The sequence below is a fragment of the Montipora foliosa genome, unplaced genomic scaffold, assembly GCF_036669935.1.
Source record: "Montipora foliosa isolate CH-2021 unplaced genomic scaffold, ASM3666993v2 scaffold_306, whole genome shotgun sequence".
NCBI classification, from domain to species: Eukaryota; Metazoa; Cnidaria; class Anthozoa; order Scleractinia; family Acroporidae; genus Montipora; species Montipora foliosa.
This window is the reverse complement of record NW_027179607.1, coordinates 12,887-27,990: the sequence shown is the minus strand read 5'-3', so window position 1 is coordinate 27,990 and position 15,104 is coordinate 12,887. Positions and strand designations below refer to the sequence as shown.

Genomic DNA, 15,104 nt, shown 5'->3' with positions numbered 1-15,104 from the left:
AGCCACGTCCCCGTCAGTAGGCTCGGCACTAAACAAGTTAGAATAAAAGGAAGCAAAAGCCTGGCATAGGTCCTTTGAACTCGAGACCACTGTGCCATCATCGCATCGAAGTGCTGAAATAAGTCGGTCGGCGGCACGCTTCTTTTCCAGACGGAAGAAAAAGGCCGAGGAGGTTTCACCTTCCTCAACCCATTGGCCCGAGCACGGACTTGGGCTCCCCGAGCTGCCTCGAGGTCTAGGGCAGCAAGGGCAGACAGGGTAGAATGGTACGGCTCAACACAGGAGGTGAAACCGGCATCAACACGGTTCTTAAGATGCCCAGCTAGTCGGCCAAGGAGGTCTCGACACTGCGATGTTTTCTTTCGAGCGCTCAGCGCAATATTTAATTGTGAGGCCTTTGATTTGGCTCTTGCCCTTATCCCACCACTTAGCTAGTGACGGGAAGGACAGCATGGACTGCCTCCAAACGGACCAAAAATTAGTGATATGCTGGATATAGTCCTCATCATTGAGGACAGAAATGTTGAGCTTCCAGAAACTGTCCCAGGAGCAGCAATGTCTGGGACACTACAAGAAAGCACCACACCACAGTGATCCGAAAACGGACAAGGAATAATATCGCAAGTCAAGACTGATGGTAACAGGAGTACGGGGCACCAATGAGATCAATACGGGAGGCCATAAGGCCGTCTGAGCGAGTCCAAGAGAAGGCAGAATCGGAAGGATGCAGGTGCCTCCAAATGTCCAGACAACAGCAGGAGTCAAAAAGACGTTTTAAGGTAGCAGTACTTTCGCGGGAAGTGTCAGAGACATTGGAGCCCCGACGATCGAGGGCGCGGTCGAACACAGTGTTAAAGTCCCCGGCAAGGAAGGTCGGATAGGTGGGATCAACCCAAGACGAGACGTCGTCCAGGAAGTCGTCACGGGCTGGGTTGCGATTGGGGGCGTAGAGACAGCAGATACGAAACGGGTGCCCAGAATGGGTAAAGTGGCAAAAAACAACACGCCCAGCGGTGTCACACCAAGAGCTCGTAAGGGTGACCGTGGGGCGGAATAAAATGATGCAACCACAAGAGTGTGCAGAGCCAACAGAAGCAACTGCATTAAAACCAGATGAACGAAACCAGACTGACATTCACTGTCTGAAGAGCAGTGGGCCCTCTTGTAGGCAGACAATGTCAGGGACCTGAGGAAAGGAACGTAACCAGTGCAGAACACCAGCGCGCTTGGACGAGTCCCTGAGACCATTGGTGTTTAAGGAGAGGATAGAGAGAGCCATAACTGAGAAGAAAGAGAGAGACAGCACAACTAGGAGCGACGGCTCCGAACCGGGGCAGGGGGAGCCAAGGAGGGAAGGCCAGAATGAACAGCCCTCCCAGACTCCCTGCCCTTTCCAGACTTCGAGCGGCCGGGGACCGCAGAACCAGGAAGAGGTTTCTTCGCTTTCTTCTTAGACTTGACCTGATCATCAGAGGAAGCCTCAACATCCGAAAGTCCACGCTTAGTGACTGGTGAATCAGTCAGCTCGACCTCGTTAACCATTACGGGAGACAGAGATAGAACCTGTGGGGTATTTACAGGGGTTACATTGATGCCCGTTAAAGGGTCATCGTCACTAAATATACTTTGACTGTATTCAGTCTCATTAACTAGTTCATTATCATTCGTATCCATTTCTTTTCCATTATTACTATTATCCATTTCCATTTCTTTTCCATTAACTACAGCATTATTTGTCATTTCTTTTCCAGTAACTACATTATTACTATTATCCATTTCCATTTCTTTTCCATTAACTATAGTAGTATTGTCCATTACACCAACTACGTTACTACTAGTGTTAACATTGTATTACTCTGTGGCGCAGCCAAACCATCAGACGCAGCGGCGGGGGAGGCAGCCACCTGCACGCGCGTCGAGGACCCACCATTACCGTTTTAGGGAGGGCCGCACCCTCCTTAACATTTACTGGTGGCAGGAGAGGCCATGGGTGGAGTACCAGGGGGGATAACTCATTGTCCCTGAGGTCGGTGTGGGAACCCCAACTTGAAATACCAGGTTGCGTGGGGGCAGGAGGACGAAGGGTTACCCCCTCGTCCCCAGAGTCCTCATGGTCAGAGCTTGCAGGAGAAGTGGGAAGGTCCTCAGGACCAGAACTGACATCCAGGAGGGGAGGCAGCGACTCCGGGGGAGTGGCACCAACAACAAGTGAAGCGGACGGATGGGCGGGGGTCGCAGGCGAAGATGGTGGGTTCCCCCAGGCATTGGGGGGGTTGGGCAATCCCTGGCCATGTGACCAGGCTCCCGACACCTGCGGCACTTCCCGCGCAAGTCACAGTTTTTGGTGAGGTGTTCCCCACGACAGATATCACATTCGGCCGGCTGACCCACATACCACACCTTACATTTATATCCAGCAATGTCCAGATTACGAGGGATCCGGCCAGAACGAACCATTTTGATGATACGGGCTCCAGTGCAGATTGCAGGGTCACCCGGGTAATGCTGGTGCCTTATCGTCTCCACCTTCCCGTACGAGGAAAAGTAGGGCCGGAGGCGATCATCACTCTCCTCAAAGGGATAGTGATACAACATAACATTTTGAGCTCGAGGCCCAGCATACATGACTTTGCACTTAGCACCAGCTAAAGTGACAAAATCATAACCTTCAACAATATTTTTACATTTTGGGTCAGCGAAAGTAATCTGAACCAGTTTTACGGGAACAAACTGAATACTGTCAATCACAAAGGGGGTGAACTTTCCCTTGATGGCTGTAACAAGTTCCGCCCTGGGAACAGAGGTTGGAACATCGGAAAGGTCGAGGACTACTGTCCTCTTAAAGGCCGCAAGAGGCATGATGAAAAGGGAAAAAGAGAAAAAACAGTCCCCCCGGAAAGCAAAGCTCCCAGGAAGGGAACAGAAAGACTGGCTACCCTGGGTTATGGCAGGACGCCAAGCATAAGTCCCCAGGAGGGTCACCAGTAAAACTCAGGAATCAAAAATCTTACCACAAATCCCAAAAACGCTTGTCCCCACACTCCAATTCCAATACGGAACTTACGCGTACCACAAGGAAAGGCACGAACCTGGCAGATAATAAAAACCCGCGTCAGGTAAGTATGCCTTTTCAACCTCTCCGGAACCGCAAAAACGCAACTTGTCTGCGCATACCATGTGGTAATGGGGGTCACGTGCTCCTCGTCCTGTCGTGTCGTGCTGTCCACTCGCTGCTATGCTACCTAGAAAAGAGAAGAGAAATGTGAAGGTTGGTTGCTTGGTCATTTGTTCTGCTTTCACTTGATTATTTCTTCCCCAGAGGGAAGTGGGCCACGCTCGGAGGTAGTGCTATACCGAGGCAACCCGTGGCCGGGACGAGGCAAGCCTCTTTTCCACGGCCCAGTTCCAAAAATCAGTTTAATATATGAGCTGCTCGATGAGCAGCGTATCAGATATTAAGCTGATAAGAACAGATACTACACTTGATCTTAGCCAAAAGGCCGAGAAGCGATGCCCGTAAATGCTCACAGCGGACAAGGTGCTCCCAGTCTCATGGCCACGAGATATGGTGGTCCGATTACAATCCGTGCCAAGGAAGGAATGCCCAAAGCCAACCTGAAAGCGAGGCGCACACAACGATCGCCCTTGTACAGTGGGCAGCAGGACCAGCATTGCATGGCACTTGCGTTGACGGCAAGAGGACAAATGCACATTGTGCTTGCTCTGACCTCTAATTTTTTTTCCCTTATAACAAAGTTAATTTTCACGGCGAATTACTTGTCTACGACCATACCACAGGGAAAACACCGGTTCTCGTCCGATCACCGAAGTTAAGCCCTGTCGGGCGGGGTTAGTACTTGGATGGGAGACCGCCTGGGAATACCCCGTGTTGTAGGCTTCCCTTTTTCCTTCTGTACACTTGATTATCTCAAAAAATCTCAGTTTCCTTTAATGAAAGAACATTCCAAACCAGGTTTTTTGAACACAACATGCCAACGATATGTCAAAGATGAGACATACAACAAAAACAAAATAGTTCACACGAGAAAGTGGAACTTGTATTCCCAAGGGAGCGCGTGCGCGCGAGATCTTATCAATCCAACGTTTATGACATGAAACGTATCTTTTCGTGTGAGCAAAGAACAGGATACGACAAGTAAAAAATGCATGCACTGTTATGCATTAGATGGAAGTTAACCTAGCCCGGATGATATGCATACAACGAAGGCTACAACACTACAACATTGATCCTGCGAAAACGTGACTTACGTGACGTAGCGCACTTCAAAGTCTTACTGTTCCCTGCTCAACACGGACAGTACGTATTCAAAGGGCCGATAAGACACTATCCTGACCATGAAAGATTTACTTTTTATGATAACAATCCAATTAACTGATAACATAGAGAAACCACAAAGTGTTGGCCACAGAAATGTAACGCCAACTGATCTGGCGGGTCCTCAGTTACTCAATGCAAAACGGGCTCTCCAGAACGCAACATAACACAACGCAAAAGAAATCTATCGCGATGGAGCAGTACAAACACACATCCACTTACGTTTTCGAAACGATGCACGAGGATAAGAGCTCGACCCGCTGGCATTTTCTTGTCTCACTCGTCTATCGATGGAAATCGATGCGGCTGAAATAAACACGTCCTCTCGCTCTCTCTACGGCCAAGAATGAAAGAAATAAAATCACAGTTTTGCAGTGCACCAAGTACGGAACATTCACCTACAATTTCAGCAGTGGAATTCACAAATACAACTCACCTTCCTTAGTCCTTACACCGCCACCGCATCTCCTTCCCTGCCCTGCCTGAAACGTTACCAACAAACCTTCCCATTAGCCAACTTTGCCACCGGGGTTTGGTGCGGGGACTAGCGCGAACGCAGGTCCCCACTACCAGAAATTATACGCTCGAGTTACCCACATTTGGGGTAATCGCAAGGGTCAACCCAATCGAAGTGCAATGAAAGAGCCTCACCTTGAGAGGACTGCCTCCCTGATCACAGTGCCTCCCGCGTCAGGTAAGTATGCCTTTTCAACCTCTCCGGAACCGCAAAACGCAACTTGTCTGCGCATACCATGTGGTAATGGGGGTCACGTGCTCCTCGTCCTGTCGTGTCGTGCTGTCCACTCGCTGCTATGCTACCTAGAAAAGAGAAGAGAATGTGAAGGTTGGTTGCTTGGTCATTTGTTCTGCTTTCACTTGATTATTTCTTCCCCAGAGGGAAGTGGGCCACGCTCGGAGGTAGTGCTATACCGAGGCAACCCGTGGCCGGGACGAGGCAAGCCTCTTTTCCACGGCCCAGTTCCAAAAATCAGTTTAATATATGAGCTGCTCGATGAGCAGCGGTGAATGGCAGACCAAAGGTCACCAGTCGACAGACTCATCCAACGCCTGAGGCATTGGTCACCAGTATTAGGCGACAGAGGCGAAATAAAACTAAGCAAATCAGGTGGTACAGAGGGTGAATTAAGCAGGTGGCCCGAAGCGAAAAACGAGCTTGTTGGAAACATAGAGGCGATGACTCCATCCGCCCCCCACTGGCGGGCAAAATAACGTCGACGTCTCCGGGTTGAAAAACGCTTGAAGAGCAAGGGGAGGTGGAACTTGACACGGGCCTTTGCTCCCTCAATGACGGCGAGGGCCCCAGGTTGACAGAACGAAAGCGGTAGTCATTGCGGGCCAGCCAGATGTGAAACTTACAGGCACACAACAGGTAACTGAAGACTTTGGGCACTGCGTGAAGCTCAGTGGAATTGAAACCAAAAAGTAAATGGCGACGCTCAAGCACAGGACACATAGGCGAGAAATGAAAAAGGAGGGACTGTAGCCAACCAACAACACTTTGAGCAAGGGGACACACAAAGAGCAAATGCGACAGTGACTCGACGACAGGACCACAAAAACAAGCGGAGGAGACAGATAAACCAAAAGAGAGAAGACGCTCAGCAGTGTAAATCACACCATGAGCTACCTTCCAGGAGAAATCAACAACAAAGCGGTCAAAATCAAAGAAGTGGAACTGGCGCCACGTATCATACCAGTAAAGGTCCCCAAAGGAGGGAAAGAACTTAACTACACAGTGCGGTGTGACAGAGGAACAGGATAAAAGAAACTGGTAACCGACTTTGGCAGAGAAAAAAAGCCACGGAGGCGACAACGTGAGGGTCAGAGGATGCGAAAACCAAAGTTCCCCGGGAGGGGGAAAAAGAGCCACCAAGCGACTCCCAGGCCAAAAGCAAAGAGGAGTAAAATGGCGGTAACAGGGACCTGTCGAAGGCAGCGGGACGGGAGAAAACATCAAGAGAGGAGGCAGCAAAACACGATTGAAACCAGTACGACACAAAGGAGGACCAGCTTGACGAGGACAAAGTAGACCGTTTGACCCACTGACCCAGAAGCGACCAAACCTTGAGCTTAATGTCCACCACCGAGAAACCTCCCAGCGATGTGGGCTGAACGACCACAGCACGTGCAACGAGCTCCCGCTTGGTTTTCCAGAAGAATGAGAAAACAAGGGAGTTAAGTTCTTTAAGTACCCAGGGGGGCATGTGGACCAGGGATGCCACATACCAAACCCTGGCGAGGGCCAGGCAATTGATGACCAAAGCCTTGCCATGAAAAGACAAGGAGCGCTGACGCCAGGAGGAGAGGACGCGTTCCACAGCCTCTATCCGAGGCCGCCAATTAGTTCATCAATGTCATGCGGGCCAATGAAGACTCCGAGGATTTTAAGCTTAGAAGATGTCCAGTCGAGAGGGACAGGGGGGTCAGTTCGGCCAGCCCAAGACCCCAGCCACAAGCCGCGAGACTTTGTCAGGTTGAGCTTGGATCCAGAACCAAGCTCATACCTTGTGTAGGTGTCAAAAACAGCCCTAATGGAGGCATCGGAGGACAAGATGAGCGATGTGTCATCCGCGTACTGGGAAATTGGAGAGAGCGGTGAGGGCAGTCCAGGCAGCAAAGGTCCAGTAATGGCGGGATTTGCTCGAATATTGGCGGCCAAGACCTCAGCGACCATAACATACAGCAAAGGTGCGAGGGGGCAGCCTTGACGCACCCCCCGTGTGAGACTGAAAAAGTTTGAGACATGACCGTTAACAATGACAGCACTCTGAACAGCATTATAGAAAAGGCGGATCCAGCGCAGAAAGGAGGTTTGGAAACCCATTCTGCAGAGGGTGGCATGCAGAAAGGACCAATCAACGCGATCAAACGCTTTTTCTTGGTCGAGCGAGAGGATGGCACAAGGAGACCCGGATTGCGTGGCGTAATGGACCATGTCTCGGAGATAAGCGACGTTCTCACCAATATAACGACCGGGGACACCACAGGTTTGATCCTCAGCCACCACGGCATGAATAACCTTCAGGAGACGCCCAGCGATGACGCGGGCAGCGAGCTTGTAGTCCACACTAAGGAGGGAAATTGGCCGCCAGTTACGAGGGTTCAGCCGGTCACCCGTCTTAAAGATGAGAGAAATGATGCCTCGACGCTGAGAGAGGCTGAGAGTGCCAGCCTCATAACATGAGTTCAGGACGAGCACGAGGTCCTGTCCGAGCACCGGCCAGAATTTGACATAAAACTCCATAGGGAGGCCATCCAAGCCCGGGGTCTTGCCTCGAGCCATCCCACATAAAGCAGTATAACACTCCTCCGACTGGAGAGGACCATCACACTGTTGAGCCTGGTCGGCGGACAAGGTGGAGGTGAGGGCGTCGAGCAGGGAAAGAGCCACGTCCCCGTCAGTAGGCTCGGCACTAAACAAGTTAGAATAAAAGGAAGCAAAAGCCTGGCATAGGTCCTTTGAACTCGAGACCACTGTGCCATCATCGCATCGAAGTGCTGAAATAAGTCGGTCGGCGGCACGCTTCTTTTCCAGACGGAAGAAAAAGGCCGAGGAGGTTTCACCTTCCTCAACCCATTGGCCCGAGCACGGACTTGGGCTCCCCGAGCTGCCTCGAGGTCTAGGGCAGCAAGGGCAGACAGGGTAGAATGGTACGGCTCAACACAGGAGGTGAAACCGGCATCAACACGGTTCTTAAGATGCCCAGCTAGTCGGCCAAGGAGGTCTCGACACTGCGATGTTTTCTTTCGAGCGCTCAGCGCAATATTTAATTGTGAGGCCTTTGATTTGGCTCTTGCCCTTATCCCACCACTTAGCTAGTGACGGGAAGGACAGCATGGACTGCCTCCAAACGGACCAAAAATTAGTGATATGCTGGATATAGTCCTCATCATTGAGGACAGAAATGTTGAGCTTCCAGAAACTGTCCCAGGAGCAGCAATGTCTGGGACACTACAAGAAAGCACCACACCACAGTGATCCGAAAACGGACAAGGAATAATATCGCAAGTCAAGACTGATGGTAACAGGAGTACGGGGCACCAATGAGATCAATACGGGAGGCCATAAGGCCGTCTGAGCGAGTCCAAGAGAAGGCAGAATCGGAAGGATGCAGGTGCCTCCAAATGTCCAGACAACAGCAGGAGTCAAAAAGACGTTTTAAGGTAGCAGTACTTTCGCGGGAAGTGTCAGAGACATTGGAGCCCCGACGATCGAGGGCGCGGTCGAACACAGTGTTAAAGTCCCCGGCAAGGAAGGTCGGATAGGTGGGATCAACCCAAGACGAGACGTCGTCCAGGAAGTCGTCACGGGCTGGGTTGCGATTGGGGGCGTAGAGACAGCAGATACGAAACGGGTGCCCAGAATGGGTAAAGTGGCAAAAAACAACACGCCCAGCGGTGTCACACCAAGAGCTCGTAAGGGTGACCGTGGGGCGGAATAAAATGATGCAACCACAAGAGTGTGCAGAGCCAACAGAAGCAACTGCATTAAAACCAGATGAACGAAACCAGACTGACATTCACTGTCTGAAGAGCAGTGGGCCCTCTTGTAGGCAGACAATGTCAGGGACCTGAGGAAAGGAACGTAACCAGTGCAGAACACCAGCGCGCTTGGACGAGTCCCTGAGACCATTGGTGTTTAAGGAGAGGATAGAGAGAGCCATAACTGAGAAGAAAGAGAGAGACAGCACAACTAGGAGCGACGGCTCCGAACCGGGGCAGGGGGAGCCAAGGAGGGAAGGCCAGAATGAACAGCCCTCCCAGACTCCCTGCCCTTTCCAGACTTCGAGCGGCCGGGGACCGCAGAACCAGGAAGAGGTTTCTTCGCTTTCTTCTTAGACTTGACCTGATCATCAGAGGAAGCCTCAACATCCGAAAGTCCACGCTTAGTGACTGGTGAATCAGTCAGCTCGACCTCGTTAACCATTACGGGAGACAGAGATAGAACCTGTGGGGTATTTACAGGGGTTACATTGATGCCCGTTAAAGGGTCATCGTCACTAAATATACTTTGACTGTATTCAGTCTCATTAACTAGTTCATTATCATTCGTATCCATTTCTTTTCCATTATTACTATTATCCATTTCCATTTCTTTTCCATTAACTACAGCATTATTTGTCATTTCTTTTCCAGTAACTACATTATTACTATTATCCATTTCCATTTCTTTTCCATTAACTATAGTAGTATTGTCCATTACACCAACTACGTTACTACTAGTGTTAACATTGTATTACTCTGTGGCGCAGCCAAACCATCAGACGCAGCGGCGGGGGAGGCAGCCACCTGCACGCGCGTCGAGGACCCACCATTACCGTTTTAGGGAGGGCCGCACCCTCCTTAACATTTACTGGTGGCAGGAGAGGCCATGGGTGGAGTACCAGGGGGGATAACTCATTGTCCCTGAGGTCGGTGTGGGAACCCCAACTTGAAATACCAGGTTGCGTGGGGGCAGGAGGACGAAGGGTTACCCCCTCGTCCCCAGAGTCCTCATGGTCAGAGCTTGCAGGAGAAGTGGGAAGGTCCTCAGGACCAGAACTGACATCCAGGAGGGGAGGCAGCGACTCCGGGGGAGTGGCACCAACAACAAGTGAAGCGGACGGATGGGCGGGGGTCGCAGGCGAAGATGGTGGGTTCCCCCAGGCATTGGGGGGGTTGGGCAATCCCTGGCCATGTGACCAGGCTCCCGACACCTGCGGCACTTCCCGCGCAAGTCACAGTTTTTGGTGAGGTGTTCCCCACGACAGATATCACATTCGGCCGGCTGACCCACATACCACACCTTACATTTATATCCAGCAATGTCCAGATTACGAGGGATCCGGCCAGAACGAACCATTTTGATGATACGGGCTCCAGTGCAGATTGCAGGGTCACCCGGGTAATGCTGGTGCCTTATCGTCTCCACCTTCCCGTACGAGGAAAAGTAGGGCCGGAGGCGATCATCACTCTCCTCAAAGGGATAGTGATACAACATAACATTTTGAGCTCGAGGCCCAGCATACATGACTTTGCACTTAGCACCAGCTAAAGTGACAAAATCATAACCTTCAACAATATTTTTACATTTTGGGTCAGCGAAAGTAATCTGAACCAGTTTTACGGGAACAAACTGAATACTGTCAATCACAAAGGGGGTGAACTTTCCCTTGATGGCTGTAACAAGTTCCGCCCTGGGAACAGAGGTTGGAACATCGGAAAGGTCGAGGACTACTGTCCTCTTAAAGGCCGCAAGAGGCATGATGAAAAGGGAAAAAGAGAAAAAACAGTCCCCCCGGAAAGCAAAGCTCCCAGGAAGGGAACAGAAAGACTGGCTACCCTGGGTTATGGCAGGACGCCAAGCATAAGTCCCCAGGAGGGTCACCAGTAAAACTCAGGAATCAAAAATCTTACCACAAATCCCAAAAACGCTTGTCCCCACACTCCAATTCCAATACGGAACTTACGCGTACCACAAGGAAAGGCACGAACCTGGCAGATAATAAAAACCCGCGTCAGGTAAGTATGCCTTTTCAACCTCTCCGGAACCGCAAAAACGCAACTTGTCTGCGCATACCATGTGGTAATGGGGGTCACGTGCTCCTCGTCCTGTCGTGTCGTGCTGTCCACTCGCTGCTATGCTACCTAGAAAAGAGAAGAGAAATGTGAAGGTTGGTTGCTTGGTCATTTGTTCTGCTTTCACTTGATTATTTCTTCCCCAGAGGGAAGTGGGCCACGCTCGGAGGTAGTGCTATACCGAGGCAACCCGTGGCCGGGACGAGGCAAGCCTCTTTTCCACGGCCCAGTTCCAAAAATCAGTTTAATATATGAGCTGCTCGATGAGCAGCGTATCAGATATTAAGCTGATAAGAACAGATACTACACTTGATCTTAGCCAAAAGGCCGAGAAGCGATGCCCGTAAATGCTCACAGCGGACAAGGTGCTCCCAGTCTCATGGCCACGAGATATGGTGGTCCGATTACAATCCGTGCCAAGGAAGGAATGCCCAAAGCCAACCTGAAAGCGAGGCGCACACAACGATCGCCCTTGTACAGTGGGCAGCAGGACCAGCATTGCATGGCACTTGCGTTGACGGCAAGAGGACAAATGCACATTGTGCTTGCTCTGACCTCGTTTTTATTTTCCCTTATAACAAAGTTAATTTTCACGGCGAATTACTTGTCTACGACCATACCACAGGGAAAACACCGGTTCTCGTCCGATCACCGAAGTTAAGCCCTGTCGGGCGGGGTTAGTACTTGGATGGGAGACCGCCTGGGAATACCCCGTGTTGTAGGCTTCCCTTTTTCCTTCTGTACACTTGATTATCTCAAAAAATCTCAGTTTCCTTTAATGAAAGAACATTCCAAACCAGGTTTTTTGAACACAACATGCCAACGATATGTCAAAGATGAGACATACAACAAAAACAAAATAGTTCACACGAGAAAGTGGAACTTGTATTCCCAAGGGAGCGCGTGCGCGCGAGATCTTATCAATCCAACGTTTATGACATGAAACGTATCTTTTCGTGTGAGCAAAGAACAGGATACGACAAGTAAAAAATGCATGCACTGTTATGCATTAGATGGAAGTTAACCTAGCCCGGATGATATGCATACAACGAAGGCTACAACACTACAACATTGATCCTGCGAAAACGTGACTTACGTGACGTAGCGCACTTCAAAGTCTTACTGTTCCCTGCTCAACACGGACAGTACGTATTCAAAGGGCCGATAAGACACTATCCTGACCATGAAAGATTTACTTTTTATGATAACAATCCAATTAACTGATAACATAGAGAAACCACAAAGTGTTGGCCACAGAAATGTAACGCCAACTGATCTGGCGGGTCCTCAGTTACTCAATGCAAAACGGGCTCTCCAGAACGCAACATAACACAACGCAAAAGAAATCTATCGCGATGGAGCAGTACAAACACACATCCACTTACGTTTTCGAAACGATGCACGAGGATAAGAGCTCGACCCGCTGGCATTTTCTTGTCTCACTCGTCTATCGATGGAAATCGATGCGGCTGAATAAACACGTCCTCTCGCTCTCTCTACGGCCAAGAATGAAAGAAATAAAATCACAGTTTTGCAGTGCACCAAGTACGGAACATTCACCTACAATTTCAGCAGTGGAATTCACAAATACAACTCACCTTCCTTAGTCCTTACACCGCCACCGCATCTCCTTCCCTGCCCTGCCTGAAACGTTACCAACAAACCTTCCCATTAGCCAACTTTGCCACCGGGGTTTGGTGCGGGGACTAGCGCGAACGCAGGTCCCCACTACCAGAAATTATACGCTCGAGTTACCCACATTTGGGGTAATCGCAAGGGTCAACCCAATCGAAGTGCAATGAAAGAGCCTCACCTTGAGAGGACTGCCTCCCTGATCACAGTGCCTCCCGCGTCAGGTAAGTATGCCTTTTCAACCTCTCCGGAACCGCAAAACGCAACTTGTCTGCGCATACCATGTGGTAATGGGGGTCACGTGCTCCTCGTCCTGTCGTGTCGTGCTGTCCACTCGCTGCTATGCTACCTAGAAAAGAGAAGAGAATGTGAAGGTTGGTTGCTTGGTCATTTGTTCTGCTTTCACTTGATTATTTCTTCCCCAGAGGGAAGTGGGCCACGCTCGGAGGTAGTGCTATACCGAGGCAAACCGTGGCCGGGACGAGGCAAGCCTCTTTTCCACGGCCCAGTTCCAAAAATCAGTTTAATATATGAGCTGCTCGATGAGCAGCGGTGAATGGCAGACCAAAGGTCACCAGTCGACAGACTCATCCAACGCCTGAGGCATTGGTCACCAGTATTAGGCGACAGAGGCGAAATAAAACTAAGCAAATCAGGTGGTACAGAGGGTGAATTAAGCAGGTGGCCCGAAGCGAAAAACGAGCTTGTTGGAAACATAGAGGCGATGACTCCATCCGCCCCCCACTGGCGGGCAAAATAACGTCGACGTCTCCGGGTTGAAAAACGCTTGAAGAGCAAGGGGAGGTGGAACTTGACACGGGCCTTTGCTCCCTCAATGACGGCGAGGGCCCCAGGTTGACAGAACGAAAGCGGTAGTCATTGCGGGCCAGCCAGATGTGAAACTTACAGGCACACAACAGGTAACTGAAGACTTTGGGCACTGCGTGAAGCTCAGTGGAATTGAAACCAAAAAGTAAATGGCGACGCTCAAGCACAGGACACATAGGCGAGAAATGAAAAAGGAGGGACTGTAGCCAACCAACAACACTTTGAGCAAGGGGACACACAAAGAGCAAATGCGACAGTGACTCGACGACAGGACCACAAAAACAAGCGGAGGAGACAGATAAACCAAAAGAGAGAAGACGCTCAGCAGTGTAAATCACACCATGAGCTACCTTCCAGGAGAAATCAACAACAAAGCGGTCAAAATCAAAGAAGTGGAACTGGCGCCACGTATCATACCAGTAAAGGTCCCCAAAGGAGGGAAAGAACTTAACTACACAGTGCGGTGTGACAGAGGAACAGGATAAAAGAAACTGGTAACCGACTTTGGCAGAGAAAAAAAGCCACGGAGGCGACAACGTGAGGGTCAGAGGATGCGAAAACCAAAGTTCCCCGGGAGGGGGAAAAAGAGCCACCAAGCGACTCCCAGGCCAAAAGCAAAGAGGAGTAAAATGGCGGTAACAGGGACCTGTCGAAGGCAGCGGGACGGGAGAAAACATCAAGAGAGGAGGCAGCAAAACACGATTGAAACCAGTACGACACAAAGGAGGACCAGCTTGACGAGGACAAAGTAGACCGTTTGACCCACTGACCCAGAAGCGACCAAACCTTGAGCTTAATGTCCACCACCGAGAAACCTCCCAGCGATGTGGGCTGAACGACCACAGCACGTGCAACGAGCTCCCGCTTGGTTTTCCAGAAGAATGAGAAAACAAGGGAGTTAAGTTCTTTAAGTACCCAGGGGGGCATGTGGACCAGGGATGCCACATACCAAACCCTGGCGAGGGCCAGGCAATTGATGACCAAAGCCTTGCCATGAAAAGACAAGGAGCGCTGACGCCAGGAGGAGAGGACGCGTTCCACAGCCTCTATCCGAGGCCGCCAATTAGTTCATCAATGTCATGCGGGCCAATGAAGACTCCGAGGATTTTAAGCTTAGAAGATGTCCAGTCGAGAGGGACAGGGGGGTCAGTTCGGCCAGCCCAAGACCCCAGCCACAAGCCGCGAGACTTTGTCAGGTTGAGCTTGGATCCAGAACCAAGCTCATACCTTGTGTAGGTGTCAAAAACAGCCCTAATGGAGGCATCGGAGGACAAGATGAGCGATGTGTCATCCGCGTACTGGGAAATTGGAGAGAGCGGTGAGGGCAGTCCAGGCAGCAAAGGTCCAGTAATGGCGGGATTTGCTCGAATATTGGCGGCCAAGACCTCAGCGACCATAACATACAGCAAAGGTGCGAGGGGGCAGCCTTGACGCACCCCCCGTGTGAGACTGAAAAAGTTTGAGACATGACCGTTAACAATGACAGCACTCTGAACAGCATTATAGAAAAGGCGGATCCAGCGCAGAAAGGAGGTTTGGAAACCCATTCTGCAGAGGGTGGCATGCAGAAAGGACCAATCAACGCGATCAAACGCTTTTTCTTGGTCGAGCGAGAGGATGGCACAAGGAGACCCGGATTGCGTGGCGTAATGGACCATGTCTCGGAGATAAGCGACGTTCTCACCAATATAACGACCGGGGACACCACAGGTTTGATCCTCAGCCACCA

The 15,104-nt window shown here is 50.7% G+C and overlaps 8 non-coding genes across 8 annotated transcripts; 2 read left to right on the top strand and 6 right to left on the bottom strand.

Moving 5' to 3' along the window:
• Positions 1-3,320: 3,320 nt before the first annotated feature.
• Positions 3,321-3,512, bottom strand: LOC137987073 (U2 spliceosomal RNA). The gene has a single exon (XR_011120254.1). It is a non-coding gene; the product is annotated as a U2 spliceosomal RNA (small nuclear RNA).
• Positions 3,513-3,779: 267 nt separating this feature from the next.
• On the top strand, positions 3,780-3,898 carry LOC137987055 (5S ribosomal RNA). The gene has a single exon (XR_011120237.1). It is a non-coding gene; the product is annotated as a 5S ribosomal RNA (ribosomal RNA).
• Positions 3,899-4,874: 976 nt separating this feature from the next.
• LOC137987050 (U1 spliceosomal RNA) lies at positions 4,875-5,038 on the bottom strand. Its single transcript, XR_011120232.1, has one exon. It is a non-coding gene; the product is annotated as a U1 spliceosomal RNA (small nuclear RNA).
• A 194-nt stretch (positions 5,039-5,232) lies between these two features.
• On the bottom strand, positions 5,233-5,423 carry LOC137987018 (U2 spliceosomal RNA). Its single transcript, XR_011120206.1, has one exon. It is a non-coding gene; the product is annotated as a U2 spliceosomal RNA (small nuclear RNA).
• Positions 5,424-11,062: 5,639 nt separating this feature from the next.
• LOC137987072 (U2 spliceosomal RNA) lies at positions 11,063-11,254 on the bottom strand. Its single transcript, XR_011120253.1, has one exon. It is a non-coding gene; the product is annotated as a U2 spliceosomal RNA (small nuclear RNA).
• Positions 11,255-11,521: 267 nt separating this feature from the next.
• Positions 11,522-11,640, top strand: LOC137987044 (5S ribosomal RNA). The gene has a single exon (XR_011120228.1). It is a non-coding gene; the product is annotated as a 5S ribosomal RNA (ribosomal RNA).
• Positions 11,641-12,615: 975 nt separating this feature from the next.
• On the bottom strand, positions 12,616-12,779 carry LOC137987049 (U1 spliceosomal RNA). The gene has a single exon (XR_011120231.1). It is a non-coding gene; the product is annotated as a U1 spliceosomal RNA (small nuclear RNA).
• Positions 12,780-12,973: 194 nt separating this feature from the next.
• On the bottom strand, positions 12,974-13,164 carry LOC137987032 (U2 spliceosomal RNA). The gene has a single exon (XR_011120219.1). It is a non-coding gene; the product is annotated as a U2 spliceosomal RNA (small nuclear RNA).
• Positions 13,165-15,104: the final 1,940 nt, after the last annotated feature.